Below are 21720 nucleotides of genomic sequence, written 5' to 3'. Positions count from 1 at the left end.
AAATATTGTCTCATTTGACCTTCACAACACCTCTGAGAAGGAGGTGCCATTGTTATCTCCATTTTTCAGATGAGGAAGCAAGTAAGTTAAGTGACCTGGTTAAGGTCATGTAGGTAATAAGTGTTGTGTTCAAGGCTTTTAACTCAGATCTTCTTGGCTCCAGGTCCAAAGCTCTATCCATTGTTCCATCTAGATGCCTGAAAATATCAAAGGAGTTGATATTTTTTTCCTGGAGTAAATAGGGAACCATTGGTACATTTTGAGCAGGAAAGTGACTCAGTTATACCTGTTTTAGGACTACCTTAAGCAGTTATATGGAAGATGGATTGGTTGTCATACATATGAGAACAGGGGAAAGAGGTAGGGATAATGCACAGGGATAATGCACATAGATGAGATTTTTGTTGCTTTGTTGTTTTCAGTTGTGTCCAACTCTTCCTGAGCACATTTGAGATTTTCTTGGTGAAGATGTTGGATTGATGATATTTCCTTCTCTAACTCATTTTACAGATGAGGAAAGTAAGATAAATAGAGTTAAGTTACTTGTATAGTGTGTTACACAGGTAAGTGTCTGAGGGAAGATTTGAACTCAGGAAGATGAGTCTTTCTGACTCCAGGCCTGGCACTGTTTCTACTGTGCCACCTAGCTTCCTCATAGATAAGATTACAAAGTAAGAAAAAAGGTTTTTAAAAATGGGTTTAATCAAAAGTAGAATAACTCCCTTAGAGAAGTGGTGATTTCTCCATCAATGGGGAATTTTAGTTCATTGTAGAAGGGATTATTTGTTCACTTATGAATTGGACCTCTAAGGACCCTCACTATTCTGAGATCTTGACTTCAAACCTATCTCACAAGATGACACAGCCTTACTCTTTATCAAAGCTAATTCCTTTACCTGTTTAAAGAGATCCCATTTCATCTCATCTCCTCCAACAGACTGCCTTCTCTGTCTTTCCCTACTGCTTACAAACATGCCCATATTTCTTCCATCTTGAAAAAAAATTATCTTCCCTTGATTCTGTCACCCCTATCCTCCACCTTCTCTTTTCTCCCTCTCTTTTTAAACCCATATAAATCTAGTTATCTATTTCCTCATTCCACCCAAACTGCTCTCTCCCGAGTTAACTGATACTCTCTTGTCAAATCCAATGGTCTTTTCCCCAATACTCATTCTCCTTGACCTGGGTGGCAACTTTTGATATTGTTGGTCACCTATCTTCCTTAATACTCCTCTTCTGTTATTGGTTTTTAGGCACTACTCTCTCCTGATTCTTCTTCTACCTCCTCCAGATGACATCCTCTATCATAGGTGTTTTTGAGGGATTTATCTTCTCTTCTTATATCTTCTCTTCTCACTCATTACTACCTCACTTGGTGATCTCATCCTCTCCCATGCATTCAATTATCATCTCTAAGCTGGTGATTTTCAAATCTATCTCTTCTTCCCCAAGCTCTGTGCTGACCTCCAGTCTTCTGTCTCCAACTACCTTTCAGACATTTAGACCTGAATGTTCAAAAGACATCTTAAACAAAACCAGTCCAAAACAGAATTCATAATCTTTCCTTCTAAACCCACCTCACCCTTTCCCCTAGGATAGTAGAGGGCAATACTATCCTCCCAGACTCAGGCTATAAAACCTAGGAGTTAACTTTGATTCCTCATTATGTCTTACCCCCCCCCCCCCAATATCTAATCTGTTGTCAAAATCTGTCAATTTTACTTTTCAAATATCTTTTCTCCTGTCACTGCCATTTCTTCTGCAGGCCCTTATCACCTGAGGACTGGACTATTGCAACAGCCTGCCTTGCCTCAAGTTTCTTCCCATTCCAATCACCCTTCGTTCAGTCACCAAAAAAGATTTTCCTATAGCACAAGTCTAACCATGTCATCCCTACTCAATAAGCTCCATTGGCTCCCTTTGACCTTGGGATCAAAAACAAAATGCTCTGTGTGGCATTCAAGACATTTTATAAGCTAATCCCCTGCTATGTTTTGTCTTCTTTCCTCTTATTCCCCAACACTTACTCTTCAGTAAACCTGGCATCCTGGCTGTTCCACAAACAAGGCTGCATCTTGTAAACCTCTCTTGGCATTCTCTCCGGCTGTCCCTCCTGCCTGGATTACTCTCTCTCTCCTCAATTCTGCCTACTGGGCCCCAGGGCTCCTAGGAAGTCCCGACTAAAGTTCCATCTTTGGCAGGAAGTCTTGGCCAGGCTCCTTCAGCTCCACGGCCGTCCCCCGCGTTTCCCGCGGCTCCCCTGCATCGCTGGCATTGTAGACTTGCTTGCGCGGTGCCTCCCTGGGCGGCCGGTCAGCCGGGGCGAGGGTGAAGGGCAGTGTCTCCGGGGGGCTGCCTCCGCTGTTCCCGGCTCTGGGCCCGGCCGGTGCGCAGGTGACGTTTACGGGTGATGACCGCCTGGGGGCCCGCACAGCCCCCGCCGGGCGGTCCGCCGCTGGACGGTCGCCTTGGCCGTGGCCTCCCACGCCGGGCCTCAGTTTCCTCGTCCGCTCCCGCGGCCCCGCCCTGCCCTCCAATTCCCCTCCCCCCGCCGCCCCTCAGGTCTGGGCACAGCTCCTAACTGGGGGGAGGTGGGAAGTGCCGGGCCCGCGGCGCTGCTGGGGCTGGGGGCGCCGCCGCGGGGCTGGGGGCGCCGCCGCGGGCTGGGGGCGCCGCCGCGGGCTGGGGGCGCCGCCGCGGGCTGGGGGCGCCGCCGCGGGCTGGGGGCGCCGCCGCGGGCTGGGGGCGCCGCCGCGGGCTGGGGGCGCCGCCGCGGGCTGGGGGCGCCGCCGCGGGCTGGGGGCGCCGCCGCGGGCTGGGGGCGCCGCCGCGGGCTGGGGGCGCCGCCGCGGGCTGGGGGCGCCGCCGCGGGCTGGGGGCGCCGCCGCGGGCTGGGGGCGCCGCCGCGGGCTGGGGGCGCCGCTGGGGCTGGGGGCGCCGCCGCGGGCTGGGGGCGCCGCCGCGGGCTGGGGGCGCCGCCGCGGGCTGGGGGCGCCGCCGCGGGCTGGGGGCGCCGCCGCGGGGGGCAGGGCGCGCCCGGGCAGCCGCGCAGCAGCCGCCGCGGGAGGCGGGGCGTCGCACCTGGCGCCGGTCCTCCTGGCCGAGCCCTGAAACGGGTCCAGCCGGTAGCGTGCGGCGCGGAGGCGGAGAGAGGAGGAGGCCGCGCCGGGAGGAGAGGCAGACGGGCCGGGGCCAGCGATGGTGCGGGCGGCCCCGACGGCCGTCCCCGCTCCTGCGCCCCGCCCGGCTTCCTGCGGCCGCCCCGCACCTGCAGACGGGGAAGGAGCGGCGGGAGCCCCCCGCCAGGTGAGTGAGCCGGGCCCGGGCCCCGCGGGCCGGGGGCGGCCGGCCCTCGGGCTGGGCCTCCCCTCCCCCGGCTCTTGGGGTGGGTTCCGCTGTGTGCTTCTGTGCCCGGCCAGGCTGCCAGCCCTGCCCGGAGCGGCGCAGGGCAGGACTTCCGCAAACGTAACCTGAGCTGGGAGAAAACAAAGGGGCTGCGGGGCCCGCGGCTGCCGTGCCCGGGCCGCCCCCCGCCTGCGCCGGCCGCGGCTCCAGCCCGGGCTTCAGGGGCGCGGGAGCCCCGCTCCGTCCTGGCCCAGAGGCGCCGGGCCGGGCCCGCGCGGGGGGAGGGCAGCTGGACAGCTCCTGCCTCCCGGGCCCGCGCCCGCGCCCTCCGAGGGGACCTGCCACTGTGGGGAGCAGGGCTCCCAGGTAGCCCCCGTGCGGCGAGAAGCCATCGGGATGGACAGGCGTGTGCGAAATGACCCCCCCCCCCCCGTTCTGGGGGCAAAGCGAAAATGTGTCCCCGAAAGCGGGGAAGAATGAGGGTGGAACATACGCCCCAATAGCTGGAGTCAGTCCAGGCACAGAACAGAATTGTTGACGATTATGGATTCTGTTTTGGACCTGTTTTGTTTAAGGTTGAACATCCAGTTCTGGATGTCTGAAAGGCTGTTGGAGACAGAAGACAGGTCGGCACAGAGCTTGGGGAGAGATAGATTTGAGAATCCCCGGGGGAAAGGGTGGGGGAACGATCAAATTATAATTGGGGGGGGGGGAATCCCAAAGTAGTGTTGAGAGGGAGCTGAAGTCCCCATTGCAGAATGTGACATTTGAACTGAGCCTTGAAGGAAATAAAGAATTCTACAAGTTGGAAAGGAGGAGGGGAATATATTTCAGACATTCGGATCAGCCGGTGCTAAAGTATGAGATAGAATAAACGTAGTGAAAAGCAGCAAGAAGGTCGGGTTAGATAAACTGTAGAATATAGGAAAGGAAATAATTTTTAGCAAGTAGATTGGGGTGGGAGAGGGGTGTGAAGTTCTGAAAGACCTTACAAGCTAAGTTCTAGAGATTCATTTGTCATACCTTCTCCCACCAAGTCTACTTAATGGGAAAAAAGGTTAACAATTTACCCTTAAATTCACAACACTGAAAAATTCTTTATTTGCTTTTATCTCCTTTCTGACATTCTACTTGGTTTTTTTTTGAAGTTATAATAAAAAAATATCAGGTATCTTTTTTCATAGAGATGCCATTTATGACAGACTATCAACAGGCAGAACAATTTGGGTAGATGGTCTTTCTATTTATTTTTATTGCAGTGGAAATGAATACTGGACCTGCAGTGAAGAGACCTGAATTCTTATCTTGTATTTCTTAGGCAAGTCACTCAAACTTGGACCTCAGTTTTCTCAAACTGAGAATTGAATCACAGGCTTTTTAGAGAGTTAGCATGAATCATGCTGGAAGATATACAATCCAGTTTGACCATTTTAAAGATGAAGAATTTGAGACCTGGAGAGATATAATATATCTTGACTTGCTCTTGACTGCCCCAGCAGTCTTGTGTTGATTCTCTAGGATGCCTCTGTCAAGATGACCTCTGAAAGGCTGAGGTTCCAACTTTGTAGTGTTTGGTTGTGGAAATCTGACAGCAACGATACACATAAACATAAATGGGCTATACATACAGTTGGCTAAAAAAATAGACCAGGTGGATATAGGATAAATATTTACATGACATATGATATTATTCTTATAGCATATTTATATGCCAAGGGAGGATGATACCTAGCCAGCTTCATGAGACGCTATTGATTGTATCTTTATGTAAAGCATCCTTGACATTTATGAACTTAAGAGGTTGAGCACTAGTTGAGATCAAGGACATTTTAAGTCAGAGAGTGGCTTGTGTTTATCACTGGGTATTAAAGGAACAGAAGGAGGAAGAGGAGAAGCATCACTAATGAATGAGATGAAAGTATCTTTGGGAGAATGAGAGGGGGGGAAGTCCATGTTTCTATGATGTAATTAGATCAGTGAACATATTTTTAACAATTATTTCTTTTCAAACAGTTCTTGTAAATAAACTGAACTATTAACAACACAAACACAAAAACAAGAAGGAGAGTTCAAAGACAAACACCAACAGGACATAAGCTTATTTATTAAGAGGATGATTATCCAGTTTCTTTACTGTTCTGGAGCTTCCATTCCTCCTCCCCCTACTTTAAAGTCTCCCCCTACTTTAAAGTCTCCCTCTACTTCCCTATCTCTTTCCACTAACAGAACTTAACTTCAGTGTGCATATGTTAATTAATGCCATCTGTGTATTCTCTTCAAGGTATTCATATCTCCTTCATGTTTGTCCACTTACTTGTTCTGGTACCTATGCTTTCATGCATAGTTTTATCTTTACGTAGCTTTAAGATGTTGTTTATATGTCACATCAGAGACTGAATGAATTCATAACTAAAGGACTGACCAGGAGTCTGGAAGTCCTGTGTTCATTTCTCTCCTCTTATTCCTTCTAGCAGGATGTCCAATAGCAAAGGACTTAGCCTCTTCCTGCCCCTCAGGTCACCCTTAGACTTTAGGTTACCAAGGAGTTGTTGATCTGTATCAGTGGAAGGAGTTTCTTTAAAGGAGTTTCCTGAGCAGATGAAATTACATACATTCAAGACAAATTATAGTCCTTGTTACTCAGTGTATGCTTTACATAACTTTATAACATACATTTCCCATTACATAGTTTACTGAAACTGCTTATGGGCTGATCCAGATTTTACCTTTATTTTTTTCATCTTTTTCCTGATGGAAGTACCAAGAAACAATGAAGTTACTATCAACATTTATTAAGAATTTAAAATATGTAAAAGCATATTAGCTTAAAAATAATTTTAGTTTTGTGTATGTATATATAAATAGGCAGTTTGATCCATTTTGATGAATTCATTTTATATCAAAACTCAGTGTTTTTCACTAATCTCTTTCCCTGATGATCATGAGTATTCAAGGATTTTCTGTAATTAAATAATCCAGAATATCATTAGGGTAGAAAATAGTAAATCTAGGTGGGGTAGAAACCAAAGAAATTGGAATAGGTTTTAGAAATTGCAGATATTAGGGGGGAAATTTGACATTCTTAGGAGACAGTGTGGCATAATGAGTAGAGTGTTGGGCTTGGAGTTAGTAATACTCAAGTTTAGATCCTTTTCAGACACAGTGTGACCTTGGACAAGTCACTTGATCTCTCTCTGAGCCTCATTTTCCTCATCAGTAAAAGGAGGATAATGATACTTGTAGTTCTTATTCAGGAAAAGAGAACCAAATGAGATGCTGTATGTAAAACTTTTCTGCAAATTTGAAAAGCACTGTATAAATGTCAGCTACTGTTCTTAGACATCTGGTTTTTACCTTTTTTGATGATTACTCAGAACTGTGCTTTAGCACTCTGACTTCCCTTTTTTGCCCAGAGGCTTTTGTGGTGTTCGAGAGATGGTTTGATGGATGTCACTTGGTGGTTGTGTCCTCTGAAGTTATCTTAAGAGGATGAAGCCACTCCCAGTGAAGGGGGGGAAAGGTGTCATGGTCCTTAAAAAATTGGGACCATTTTTTTTTAACTCTAGTTACTAGTCTGTATTGGTGACATAACAGAGAAACAGTAAACTATGATATTTACCTGGTACATATAAAACATATAAAGACTGTCTTAAAAGATATATCATAGTATTCCCAATCAGCCTTAGCTTGTTGTAAATCAGTCTTTGCAAAAATCGAGGGGGGAAAGAACATGTGTATGTGCTTGCTTGCTTTCTTATACACATAGGCTTCTTTTAAGAATTATTAGCTGTGGTGGAACATTTTGAAAGTGATATTCCTGTTAATTTAAGGAAGAGACGTTAAGAAAACTTTAATCTGCTATCCAGCATGTCATTCATTTAAAGGTTCTAATTGTATTTCAGGTTATGAAAGTAAGATTCAGGAAGCTCTGTTGCTAGGTAACTGTCCAATAAGTTTTGAGAAATCAACACAGAGTTCTATTTTTGGCCAATTGAGTCACAGAAACTTAAGATCTTCCTGGAAAAATTAATTTGCCATTACCCATAACATACATGTTTGGATTATATATTATTATTATTATTTTAGGTTTTTGTAGGGCACACAGGGTTAAGTGGCTTGCCCAAGGCCACACAGCTAGGTCATTATTAAGTGTCTGAGACCAGATTTGAACCCAGGTACTCCTGACTCCAGGGCTGGCGCCTTATCCACTACGCCACCTAGCTGCCCTGGATTATATATTAAAAGAAAGTATTTTCAATCCAGCAGGACTAAAAAGATGTTTTTTCATATACCAAGAGCAAGAAGAATAGAAACTAGATAAAGAAATTGGGGGGGGGGGTGGATAAGCATTTGTGAAGTACTTATTATGTGCCAGATACTATACTAAATGCTTTTTTTTATTGGTTTTTGCAAGGCAATGGGGTTAAGTGGCTTGTCCAAGGCCACACAGCTAGGTAATTAAGTGTCTGAGTCTGGATTTGAACTCAGGTCCTCCTGAGTCCAGGGCCGGTACTCTATCCACTGCGTCACCTGGCTGCCCTGCTAAATGCTTTTTTACAAATATTCTCTCATTTGAGCTTCATAACAACCTGGGAAGTTAGATCTTATCATTATTCCCATTTGACTGTTGAGGAAACGGAGGCAGACAGAAACTAAGTGACTTGTCTTAAGACTTCTAGTCCTAGTTTTATGATGTAATTAGACCATTGAACAGATTTTCAACAATTACACACAGTGTCTGAGGCAGAATTTGAACTCAGGTCTACCTGACCCCAGGCCCAGTATTCTTTACATTTCCTCACTGATGTCTACTGAATTGAAGTTCAGTCGATTTTGAAGAGAGCTGTTAGCATCTGACACCAAGGGATGCTGAATCTAGGCCCCCAGACAGAAAACATGTTTCCTTAGTGATTCAAAGAACTATGAGAATGTAATAAGGAAAACTATAAAAATAGAACTGAAACCTTATAAAAGCAAAACTAATGTTTTAGAGAAATCAAAAGAATGAAATTAATAGTGTGTTTTGTTTGAGCCCCCTCTGTGTAGGGGTTAAATAACTCTTGCAAAATCAATTCAGTAAAAAATGGGCATATATTCAACTAAGTAGATCCTTGTCCTGGTCTGTATTTGTGACTTGGGAAATATCACTTCGTTCTTCTTGGTTTCAGTTTCCTCCATGTATAAAAATGGTCTTCCAGCTCTAAAGCCGATGATTTGATATAACTTAGAGGATGCTGTGGGGGAGGGGGAAGAACTTATTAAGAGAAGTCAAATCAGACTTGTGAAGTCAAGTGAATAAAGAGGAGGTATTCTGAAAAAGATGTTGCTCCTTACTATCAAAAGCTGAAACTTTGTTAAGAATTCAAAACACAACATTGAATTTTACAATTAAGAAGCTACTGAATCAATAAACATTTATTAAGTAACCACTTTGTTTCAGACATTTTGGTAAGTGATATAGATACAAAAAGAAATAAAAGATAATCCCTGACTTCAAGGAGTTTGTAATCTAAAAGAAGCAAACAAATGTAGATAATGTAAGCTATATAAAGCAGAAATAGGAAATAATTAACATAGGGGAGGCATTAGAATTAAGAAAAGTTGGGAAAAGAATGTGGGATTTTTTCTATTCTTGAAGCCAAGGAGCCACTTATTCATAACAATTGCCTGCCTGTGTGACCTTGGGCATGTCACTCTTAATCCTATTGCCTTAAATAATAAGTAAAATTTTTTTAAAAAGAGCAGGGTCAAAGGTATAGGTTCTTAGAGGGGCAGAGATAGAGTGAAGAGGATAAATTAGAAGAATTGACCTTCCTCTTCAGAGAATAGAATTAAGGAGGAAAGATAGAGTATATATCATGAAAAGGAAGTATAATATGGTGGGAGAAGAACTCATGCTGGATTGTTTCTGTTTTCTCCTTAAAGAAGGAGATGAAGCATCTGCTGAGGATAAGCTGGGGAGTGAAGAGCTTGGAAATAAGATCCTAGATGTTTTTTGAGCAGTAACTGAAGGCAGGGGGATAGAGTCTGGGAAAAAAATCAAAAAAGAAAAAAAATTGTAATGAAGTCAGCTCTGTTTGAATTTGGATAACCTGAATTTATAGAGGACCCAGCAATCTTGATAGTATGCCTTCTTTTTCTTTTGGCGTTCAGCAGCTCAACAGATATGAGTTCACAAGGTGAATGCTGTCATGTACATTGTTGACAGGTCTATTTAAAAAGTATTTTCTGTAGAAGTATGTTTGAATAATAAACATGCCAGCATGAAGTTCATCTCCCCTTCTTTTATATTTCCAGTCAGTGCCACAAATCTCAATGATGGCCATATGATTGTTCTCTATACAGGGAAAAAACCCCAACTTGTATAACATATTTTTTAAATGATCCTTCCAGTCTAGTAACATTTTTTTCCACTAATGGGATATAGATTATACCTTTATGTTTTTAACCTGGAGAAAAAAGCTCTATCATCAAAGTAGATAGCATGTGGTGCTGTTTTAGTAAGTTCATTATCATTCCTCTTACTGAATAAAAAATAACTCTAACTTCAGAGTATAACACATTACACATATAATAAATATACACATTACAGTTTGAGAATATAATGCTTTCAAGGGAATAGTTTCAAGCCAACAAATTAATAGAGAAACATTGAAGGTAGCCAGATGTGTTTATAGAAAAAATAAATTTTAAATGATAGATTTTGATTTAGTAGCACTTAAAAAGAATTAGATTTGAGAAATCAAACCCTAGACATTTTGGTCAGAATTTTTCTTTATATTATATGTTCTCTACAACTATCAATAGTTTCTGAAATTTTGACCAGTTGACAGTCAGCAAGGCATTATTTAGAACCAGTAGGCATTCTACTTCCTGCTGGCTCCAGGCCCTCTCCTTCACAGAATAGGAATATATGCAAAGCCTTCTTCCACTCTTCCAAGTTATCTTAGGTTGAAACTTGAGATGTATTTTCCACCATATGCAATGTTATAAATAGTGGCTACATAGTTTACACCAGTTCCAATAATTAATTTACCATTTTTAAAACAATTGTAAAAGGCAAATTACCTAAAAATACAAGCATTTATTTGAATTTCATTGTTCTGGTTAGTTATGTGTTATGAGATAAAGAGGTTTCTATTATGTTTTAATTAAGCATGTGTAATTTAACTTTAACATGATATTTTGTATTTTTATTAATTCATTTTAAGCATTTTTATTGTCCCATGCTTAAAAAATCTATTCCTCTTATTGGAGAAGGTGAAACTCAGAAGGCAGGAATCAAAGCTTCATATTCCAAGCTGCTGTAATAAGAATTTGATTATTTGCTGCTCACTAGCCACCTGGATAGACAAGATGAAACTGTATTCTTTGAATTTTCACAAGCCACACTTTTTTGGCACAAGCTTAAACATGATCCTAACACTAACAAACAAAAATTTAGCTCTATAGTGTGGCTAAAAGAGCCTAGTTATAAAATCATCATTGACATTGTTAATGCTTTGATTTATACACAATCTGAAATCAGAGTTGTTTTTTTTGTTCTTAAGCCCTAATTAGTTTTGAAGTCTCTTTTTTCCCTCCAGCTCCCCTTCCCACCCCAACTTGTAGTAGAAAGAAAACAATTTCTTCTCCTGTAGTTCTGTCCCTTCAATAAATAAGTATATAATATAGGATTTAGACTCTTAGCATTTTAGATTTAGTATTTTACCAATATAACTTGTTTACAATGGATTGTGGATGACTCACAGTACTGATAACTATTTAAAATAATTAGTTATTTCTGCCTTAGATCTACTTAATTATTTAGGTCTTTCAGCTGGCTAAACTATGAAGTGGCAAATTTGTTTTATCAGGCTCATAAAAGTTCATTAAGATGAATATCTGAAAGATAACTTTGATTAAATTCTTTGTTGTGCTACCATAAAAGAGAAGAGGTCATATTTAAGTTTAAACCTATATCAAACATTCCCAGAGTTCAGAATCATTAAAGATCCCTACGATTGATTTTGATATAATGCCTTAGACTAGAATTGCAAATTATTAGGGATCCATAGGCCCACTTCATGAAAGAAAGAAATATTTTAGCGGGGCAGCTAGGTGGCACACTGGATAGAGCACCGGCCCTGGAGTCAGGAATACCTGAGTTCAAATCCGGCCTCAGACACTTAATAATTACCTAGCTGTATGGCCTTGGGCAAGCCACTTAACCCCGTTTGTCTTGCAAAAACCTAAAAAAAGAAAAAGAAATATATATATATATATATATATATATATATATATGTATATATATATATGTATATGTATATATACATATATATATGCCTAAGTGAGATTTGTTTTTTTGAAATAATCCATTTTTAATAATCCATTTTTAGGCTAATAATCTTACTGGTATCAGACTACAATATCATTATTAACAAATGTTTTTCATTGAAATTCTTTTAATTAAGATTCATTTTCTTTCCCTCTCACCTCCCCGTTCTTAAAAAAAAAAAAGAAAATTCTCATAACAAATTTGCTTCTAAGCAAAATAAATCCCTACATTAGCATGTGCAAAATATATGTCTGTTTTCCATCTTGAATCTCTCAGGCATTGCCCATACTTGACCATTGGTCCTCTGAAATCATGACTGGTTATTGCTTTGAGTAGAGTGCTTAGGTTGTTCAAAGTAATTAACATATTTATTGAAAGTTTGTCTACTGCAGAGCACCTCAAAGGATATTCCAGAAATTGTATGGAACTTAGACTTGAAAACATATGGATATGTTTGATTCTCCTGACCTGTGGGTTGTCTGTATAGAATTACACTGTGCCGTTTGCAAAAAGAAATTTGAGGAACCATCACTGTGTTAGGGTCAGACATCAACCCTGCCTTCAAGGGGCTTAAGATTTAGTTTGAGAGATGAGGACACATAAGTGAAAAAAATAAATAAAATTATAAACTAAGGAGTTCAGAGGAGAAAAATGACCATATCCAGTATTAGAGTATTAAAGCTGTGTTTTGGAATGCCGATTATTTCTGAGTGAGTGTGAAAGGTTACTTTGGATACAATTTATTTTAAAATGATACCTTTACATGAATATTAACATAATTAATTGACTTCCAGCCTTGTAGGAAAAAAACTCCAAATATCAAAGGTTAAATTCTTGGTATAGTGACACTTTAGTGACCTCATTAATAGATTTTGCTTTAATGATTTTTTTCAATCTACACCCAAATTTTAAAGTTTTGTCTTTTACTCCCAATATAAAAATCCTCATTTCAACAAAACTATCTTCTTTTCTGTTCCCCGAACCTATCATATTTGAACTATTAGTGTTCACAGATTCTTTATACTCTTAGTCTCCTCTAGAAACTTTCTTTTCCTCTTCAGTTTACCCAGTTCCTAACTTTCCTTTAGAACGCTGACTCCTCTAATTCCTAATCATCACTCCCTTCACTGAATTCCTCCAATCCTCCTTATCTCTGGTACTCCAATTAGCGCTTTATCCTATATTGCTTTGAATTGTTAACTGTTTCTCAAATTATATAAACACATATATGTGTGTATATACATAGATATAATTTTTATGTATATAATACATAAATAATTTTTGTCATCTATTTTTTCTTTTTCACACCCTTGGGTGATTCCCTAGCTAAATACAGTGTACTTCTTAGACTCTTAATAATTAATTAATGAATATATTCCTAAGAAAATTCAATATTTTTGTCTTCTCCATACTTTAGAAATTGAATTTCTGTTTAGGTGAAATTGAACTTAGTCAGTCACTGTTGGGCAGCTAGGTGGCACAGTGGATGGAATGCGAGGCCTGGAGTCAGAAAAAACTAAGTTTAAATCTGACCTCAATGCTTATTACCTATGTGACTCTCAGCAAGTAATGAACTTTACCTCAGTTTCTTCATCTGAGGTGAAAAAGGAAATGACCAACCATTCTGGTAGCTTTGCCAAGAAAACCCCAAATGGGATCACAGAGACATGATTGAACTAAAAAACAGAAACAACAAACCTATGAACTCTTGATTACCCAATCTATTATTAGGTTATCAGTCCAAATCATTCATGAACTTATTATTTGACGCTGTGGATTATCCCTTTTCCTTGATTCCCAGGATCTTTATTTTTGTGGTTCTCTTACCTAACTTCCCCTCTTTTGCTGGCCTTCCCTCCCTCCCTGCATCTTCTTCCTATCATCTTAATATAGTAATTTCCCAAGTTTATTCTTAGCTGTTTTTTTCTTTATACTCTGTCTTATTCAGTGACATGACTTTAATTATCATTCCTTTGTGAATCAACTCAGAGGCTATATTGCCATTCCTGACATCTCTTAGTTTACCAGATTCTCATTTCCAACTGTCTGTTGAACATCATCTAGTTATATGTTCATCTGACACTTCAGTCTCAAGATGTTTAAAACCAAATTCATCTTTTCTCCTTAAATCTACTTCTCCTTCACTATGCTTATCAATGGAAAACCATTCACTGTGTTTATAACCTTGAAATTATTATTGGTATCTTAACTCTTCTTTAATTCCAAATATCCAGTTTCACCCTATCAGTTCTCTATGATTCTATATCAGTTCTTGAATTCATCTTCTTCCTTCCAATTCCATTCATCTCTTCCTAATTCAAATCCTTTTTACATTGTCTACTTTAACATTGTCTACTATAGCCTCTGATAATCATCTTCACATCTTCTCAGTTCCCTTCAATCCCTGTAGAAATGATAGGTTTGATCACACCATCCTCTGTTCAAAACCTTCCTTCTCTCACCAGTATCAGTTAAATCAAGTCCATATTTCTCACTAGTTATTCAAAGTCCTCCATAATCTAGGTCTAGCCTTCTGTTTGTCTCCCAGCTTTCTCTCTCTCACTACTTTCCTTTACACACTCTTGATTTCAGCCAGCCTTTATCCCACGAACACACTCTATACAATTGTCTTTACTTTTACTCACATTTTTCTTTATGAGTGAAATATGCCTCCCCTCCTTTCCCTTGCCCTAGTTCCACTCCAACAGTTTTTGAACTGCTTAGGCACAACTTAAATGCCACTGCTTTCACGGAATCTCTCCTTAATGATCTTAGTTAAAAGTGATTTCTCTACAGTCTACTTTCCTGAATTTTGTACTCCAATTATACCCTTGTGTTCCAATTTGTATTTTACTTTCTTATATACATGGTTCATCATCCCTGTTAGAGTCTACATTCTTCAAGAATGGCAACTGTAACATTTATCAGTGTAGCTCCATCACTGTCTAGCAAAGCACATAATGATCACTTTAATAGATATTTGGCATTGGGAAGACTAAATTTCTATTCCTATATTTTAGCCCATTATTTTTACAATAAAAACTTTTTTGTACTAAAGAAGGCTAGATATAGCACAGATCTTTTAAATATGTGGGCAACATTACCATATTCATTCAATGTAGTTTTGAATTAACTGATCAATTTTAGCAGTGATTTGTTATATACCTATATATGTCATAAGTGTATACTTTCAGAACCCTTTTCCAATCATGTTCATAGTTCTCTTGCTACTTTTGAAAAGTCATAGGTTTGGGAAAAATAATCAGAATGCCCAGCCACACTTTCCTAATTAAGTATCAGTACATAACATTATTTTATATTTCGGGAACATGTACTTAGGAAAATTGATAGAATCAGTGATCCTCCTAAGGGTTCTTCCAGCTTGTGAACTTTGCCTAATACCTGAGACAAACAAGTAGCCTAAGCATTCAGTTTCATTGAGTCATTGAGAATGTTAATTTAAATGGACATTAATGATGTGGTATATTTTAATAGATATGTTATGAAATATTGACCTTCCTAATTCCTTGAAGTGAATTAAAGACATAGGAACTGTGGCCTGAAAAAGGCATATTGTTCTTTGCTGTAAATGTTAAGATTCTTAAAGGATAAATGAAAAGGCATTTTTAAAATTAACTTATTTAGCATTTTATTTTTCTCCAGTTACATGTAAAAACAATTTTTAACATTAATTTTTAAAGCTTTGAGTCTCAAATTCTCCCTCCCCACTCTTCCTCCTTCATTAAAAAACAAGCAATTTAGTATAGATTATAAATGTGTAGTCATGTAAAACATTTCCAAAATAGTCATATTGTGAAAGCAAACATAGATCCCCTTCTCTACCAAAAAAGAAAAATAAAGTAAAAAAGTATGCTTCAATCTATATTCAGACACCATCAGCTTTTTCTCTAGGGATGAATAGAATTCCTTATCATAAGTCCTTCAGAGTTGTCTTGGGTCACTATATTGCTGAGAAAAGTTAAGTCATTCATAACTAATCATTTTACAATATTGCTGTTATTTTGTATATAGTACATTTCCCTTTGTATCAATTCATGGAAGTATTTCCTAGTTTTTCTGAGAGCTTCCTGCTCATCATTTCTTATATCAGAATAGCATTCCATCAGAATCATATGCCATAATTTGTTCAGCCATTCTCCAACTGATGGGCATCCCCTCAATTTTCATTTCCTTGCCACCAGAAAAGAGCTGCCACAATATCTTTAAGTATATTTAGGTCCTTTCCCTTTGTTTTTCATTTCTTTTGGGATACAGACCTAGTACTGGCACTAGGTCAGAGGGTGTGCTGGGTTTTATAGCCTTTTGAACATAATTCCAAATTGCTTGACAGAATGAATTTTAAAATAGAAAGAGAATATTAAATAGAAATAGAAAAAATTTTAAAAAGTGATAGTCCTTGCTCTCAAGGAACACATTCAAATGGAGCAGATATTCAAATAAGTAACCCTATCTCTCTCTCTCTCCTTTGAATTGTTGACACACTCATTTGGTTATTAATCATATATCTCCTCTCTTTGAAACCACCTATTGTCTTGTTATTATTTAAATCTGGTACTATTTGAATTTTCCAAAGTTTATGTTTTGTCTTAAGTAGTCTATAACTTCCTGGTGGGAAGGTACTCAGCCTTGCTAAGTTGATAATTAAAAATTATTTTAAAATCCACACAGTCCCAAAACCAATCAGAATTTTAACCCCTAAATTATATAACCAGAACTATTTGTTGCTAGAGATAAGTGGGGGCTGCAGTGGATACAGCATGGATCCTGGAGTCAGGAGGACCTGAATTCAAATTTGACCACATACACTTAATTCTTACCTAGCTGTGTGACCTCATTGCCTTCCAAAAATCAATAATAATAATAATCATCATAATAAAATAAAATAAAATATATTTAATAAACATTTCACATGTTCTCTTCGGTTGAACAAACATCTAAATACCTACTATGTACAATGTACATATATCCAGAACTAGTGATACAGCTCTAAAAATTAAACAGCCTCTACTTACAGGAAGTTTGATAGAGGAGACACAACATGTATACCAGTAAATAAAAACAAGTTTTATACAAAATAATACAATAGAGGAAAAGGGAGTCATTAGAGTTTATTGATTAGGGAAGCAACATGATCGGATCTGTTTTATAGGAAAATCACTTTAGTAACTGAATGAAGAATGAATTGGAGTGGGGAGAGACTTGAGAAAGGCAGACGCTCCAGGAACTTTTGCAGTGATTATAGCAAAAGCTGACAAGAAAGTATACCAAGGGAGAAAATGTCAAAAAGTCCAGGACAGAGCATTTTCTTAATAAGTGGGTAGAAGGATGATTTTCAATCAAAGGAAACTGAGAAACAGTGGTCAGGGCTATCCTGATCCCCCCTGGTAGAAGGATGGGCTGGCAGTGAAGGGAAGGAAGTTCTGTGATTGGGGAATAAGGGACCCCACTTGCTACCACCCAATACTGCTTGCAGTTCAGCCCAAGGAGAGGGCAGGTTTGGGTTCTATTTGAGAGGAAATTTCATCTTCACTATTGCTACCAGAGTCCCTGCTTCAGATCATACAACCCCTGAATAAAATGTTCATGTCCTTTGTGAACTCAAAACAATTGGTCAGCATAGGAAGTATTCAGAGCCAGTTCTTCTATGTTGTTTGCTCATTGTCACAGAATCCAAGAAAAGAGAAAATGGTTCAGGAAGAAGGGGTGGTTGATAGTGGCAGAAGCTGCAGAGGAAAGATAAGGACTCAGAACCAGGCCATTGGAGCTAAGAGGCCATTGGAGAGAGATATTTCAAATCAATGGTAGGATCAGAAGTCAGACTTCAAGAAATTAAAAAAGTGGTTAGAAAATGAAGAAATGTTGGCATGGAATAGAGCCTGCCCTTTCTGGGACATTATACATGAAAGGAAGAAGAAACACAGTTTGAAATCCTGGGGGGCATGGAAGGATAAAAAGATGATCTTTTGAAGAAGGGAATGGAGAGAGAGAGAGAGAGAGAGAGAGAGAGAGAGAGAGAGAGAGAGAGATGGGCAATGTAAATAATATAGAAGGAGTCAGCAGTTGGAGATTGAAGATCAGAGAGAGGTAATGATTGAGGGAACCAGCTCCTAGAAGAGACAGAAAGGAATAAGATAAAAAACATACTTAGAAGGATTAACTTAACTAAAGGAAAGGGCCATCCTTGTCACCAAAAAGGGACATGAAGAAGAAGAGGGACTTTAAAGAGTAGAATCATAGGATCATATATTTAAAGCTAGAAGATCCTTTTGAGGTCATCAAATCCAACCATTTAATAAAAGAAAAAATGTATTTTATGGATGAAGAAACTAAGAGGGCAGAGAGGGTAGAAAATTTGCCTAGGTAGTCTTGTTGATTCATTTCAGTCATGTCCAATTCTTTGTGATACAGAAGTGTTTGCTACTTCATTCTCCAGTTAATTTGACCAATTTGAGGCAAATAGGGTTAAGTGACTTGCCCAGTGTCACACAGCTAGCAAGAGTTTGAGGTCAGATTTTAAGTCATATCTTCCTGACTCCAGATCTGATGGATCTACCTCTCTAGTTGTCCCTATATCACATTATCTCTCAGTGGAATCCCAGAGAGGCAGTAGTCTTTTTACAGTGGCAGCATGGTATCCTGGAAAGAATATTGGACTTAAATTCAGGAGAGGCCTAGGTTTGAATCCTGTCATTGACAGTCATTAAATATGTAACCCCAAGAAAATCACTTAGCACTTGAAACTTCAGATTTTTCAGCTATAAAAATTGGAAGCATTTTATAAAATGGGGATAATTTTGTTAGTGTTCTCTGAACTGTTGCAAGGATTAATGAGGTAATTAATGTAAAATGTTTGCAGTCTATAAAGAGCTCAATAAATGTTATTTATTATTATGAAACTTCCTTCCCATCTCTTTTTTGCAATGTTTATCTATATTTCGTATCATGCCTTGCCCATTTGGACATTGAATGTATACTTGGTTTGTTTCAAAATGGTCCTAGGTCCTACTAGCCAAAACACACAGTTAAGTGATATGAAAAGAGCTTAAAGTTCTTCCTGTCCTCAGATCTCTTTGAGGTCTATTGCAGAGACAGAAAGCCATCCCCGCCCCAGACTATGAAGGATCCAGAAGGATCCAGATCCTAGAGCTATAATGAAAATGTTACCTGAAATAATAATCTGTTAGTACCTTAGCAGGGATTCTTTTGTTAGATTAAATAGTTATCAAGCATCAGTTGGTGAGGAGAGTGTTGATGAGAACCTCAGAAACCAGTAGGAGGTGGGGTGAATTCGGATTTTTATTGCTGCAGTGGAAAACATTCTGTAGGCAGAACCTTGAGCTCCTGGAATCATATATTCTTATTTATTTTGAGTTTTACAATTTTTCCCCTAATCTTACTTCCCTCCCCCCCACCCCCACCCCCCACAGAAGGCAATTTGACAGCCTTTACATTGTTTCCATGGTATACATTGATCCAAACTGAATGTGATGAGAGAGAAATCCTATTCTTAAGGAAGAAACATAAAGTATAAGACAATACAAGATCAGATAATAATATATCAGGTTTTTTCCTAAATTAAAGGTAATAGTCCTTGGGCTGTGTTCAAACTACACAGGTCTTTCTCTGGATACAGATGGTATTCTCCATCGAAGACAGCCCCAAATTGTCCCCGATTGTTGCACTGATGGAATGACTAAGTCCATCAAGGTTGATCATTGCCCCGATGTTGCTGGTAGGATGTACATTGTTTTTCTGGTTCTGCTCATCTCCATTGGCATCAGTTCATTCAAATCCTTCCAGGCATCCCTAAATTCCCATCCCTCCTTGTTTCTAATAGAACGATAGTGTTCCATGACATACATATATCACAGTTTGTTAAGCCATTCCCCAGTTGAAGGAAATTTATTTGATTTCCAATTCTTTGCCACCACAAACAGGGCTCTACGAATATTTTTGTACAAGTGATGTTTTTACCCTTTTTCATCATCTCTTCAGAGTATAGACCCAGTAGTGGTATTGCTGGATCAAAGGGTATGCACATTTTTGTTGCCCTTTGATCATAATTCCAAAGTTCTCTCCAGAAAGGTTGACTGAGTTCACAGCTCCACCAACAATGTATTAGTGTCTCAGATTTCCCACAATCCTTCCAACAATGATCACTGTCCTTTCTGGTCATATTGGCCAGTCTGAGAGGTGTGAGGTGGTACCTCAGAGCAGCTTTAATTTGCATTTCTCTAATAAGTAATGATTTAGAGCAGTTTTTCATATGACTATGGATCACTTTGATCTCATCTATAAATTGCCTTTGCATATCCTTTGCTTATTTGTCAATTAGGGAATGGCTTTTTTTAAAAATTTGACTCAGTTATCTGTATATTTTAGAAATAAGTGCTTTGTCAGAAATACTAGTTGAAAAGATTGTTTCCCAATTTACTACATTTCTTTTGATCTTGGTTGCAGTGGTTTTATTTGTGCAAAAGCTTTTTAATTTAATGTAATCAAAATCATCATTTGTTTTTAGTGATGTTCTCCATCTCTTCCTTAGTCATAAACTGCTTCCCGTTCCATAGATCTGACAGATAAACTACTCCTTGATCTTCTAGTTTGCTCATAATATTTTTTATTTCTAAATCCTGTATCCATTTGGATCTTATCTTGGTATAGGGTGTGAGGTGTTAGTTTAATCTAAGTTTCTTCCATACTAACTTACAATTTTCCCAGCAGTTTTTATCAAAGAGAGAGTTTTTAGCCCAATAGCTGGATTCTTTGGATTTATCAAACTGCAGATTACTATAATCATTTCCTGCTATTGCACCTAGTCTATTCCACTGGTCCACCACTCTGTTTCTTAGCCAATGCCAGACAGTTTTGATGACTGATGCTTTATAATATAATTTTAGATCAGGTAGAGCTAAGCCACCTTCTTTTGTACTTTTTTCATTGAATCCCTAGAAATTCTTGACTTTATTTCTCCATATGAATTTACTTACCACTTTTTCTAACTCATTAAAGTAATTTTTTTTTGGAATTTTGATTGGTAGGGCACTAAACAGGTAGTTTAGTTTTGGTAGAATTGTCATTTTTATTATATTAGCTCTACCTATCCATGAGCAGTTGATATTTAACAAGTTATTTAAATCTGATTTTATTTGTGTGAGAAGTGTTTTGTAATTGTTTTCAAAAAGTTTCTGAGTCTGCCTTGGCAAATAGATTCCCAGGTATTTTGTATTGTCTGAAGTTACTTTGAATGGGATTTCTCTTTCTAGCTTTTCCTGCTGTATCTTGCTAGTCATATATAGAAAAGTTGAGGATTTATGAGGGTTTATTTTATATCCTGCAACTTTGCCAAAGTTGCTAATTGTTTCCAGTAGTTTTTTGGATGATTTCTTGGAATTCTCTAGGTAGACCATCATGTCATCTGCAAAGAGTGAGAGTTTTGTCTCTTCCTTCCCAATTCTAATTCCTTCAATTTCCTTTTCTTCTCTAATTGATGAAGCTAACATTTCTAATATGATATTGAATAATAGTGGTGATAATGGGCATCCTTGTTTCACCCCTGATCTTATTGGGAATGCCTCTAGCCTCTCCCCTTTGAATATAATGTTTGGTGATGGTTTCAGATAGATACTGCTTATTATTCTAAGGAATATTATTCCTACACTTTCTAGTGTTTTTAGTAGGAATGGGTGCTGTGTTTTGTCAAAAGCTTTTTCAGCAGCTATTGATATAATCATATAATTTCTGATAGGTTTCTTGTTGATAAAATTAATTATACCAACAGTTTTCTTAATATTGAACCAACCCTGCATTCCTGAGATAAATCATACTTGGTCATAATGTATTATCCCAGTGATAACTTGTTGTAATTGTTTTGCTAAGATTTTATTTAAGATTTTTGCATGTATATTCATCAGGGAGATAGGTCTATAATTTTCTTTCTCCGTTTTAATTCCTCCTAAAGAGTTAGGCAGAGTTTTGTCTTTCCCTATTTTTTTCCACATAGTTTATATAGAATTGGGACCAATTGTTCCTTAAAT

At 39.0% G+C, this 21720-nt stretch overlaps 1 protein-coding gene across 3 annotated transcripts in view; it reads left to right on the top strand.

The window, feature by feature from the left end:
- Positions 1-21720, top strand: part of MFSD6 (major facilitator superfamily domain containing 6) — a 99269-nt gene that overhangs the window by 6223 nt on the left and 71326 nt on the right. Inside the window, exon 1 of one of the 3 annotated variants that reach the window (XM_074215493.1) lies at positions 2372-2394. The exons of 1 other annotated variant lie outside the window; for it this stretch is intronic. The gene's annotated coding sequence lies outside the window, so the exon portion shown is untranslated. Of the gene's footprint in view, positions 1-2371; positions 2395-3215; positions 3307-21720 lie in introns of those variants that run through there. One more of the 3 variants, XM_074215491.1, reaches the window with a different exon arrangement.

Source organism: Macrotis lagotis, chromosome 1 (genome assembly GCF_037893015.1).
Source record: "Macrotis lagotis isolate mMagLag1 chromosome 1, bilby.v1.9.chrom.fasta, whole genome shotgun sequence".
Taxonomy (NCBI): domain Eukaryota; kingdom Metazoa; phylum Chordata; class Mammalia; order Peramelemorphia; family Peramelidae; genus Macrotis; species Macrotis lagotis.
Note: the sequence above shows the minus strand (reverse complement) of the source record. Positions and strands in the feature narration are given on the sequence as shown.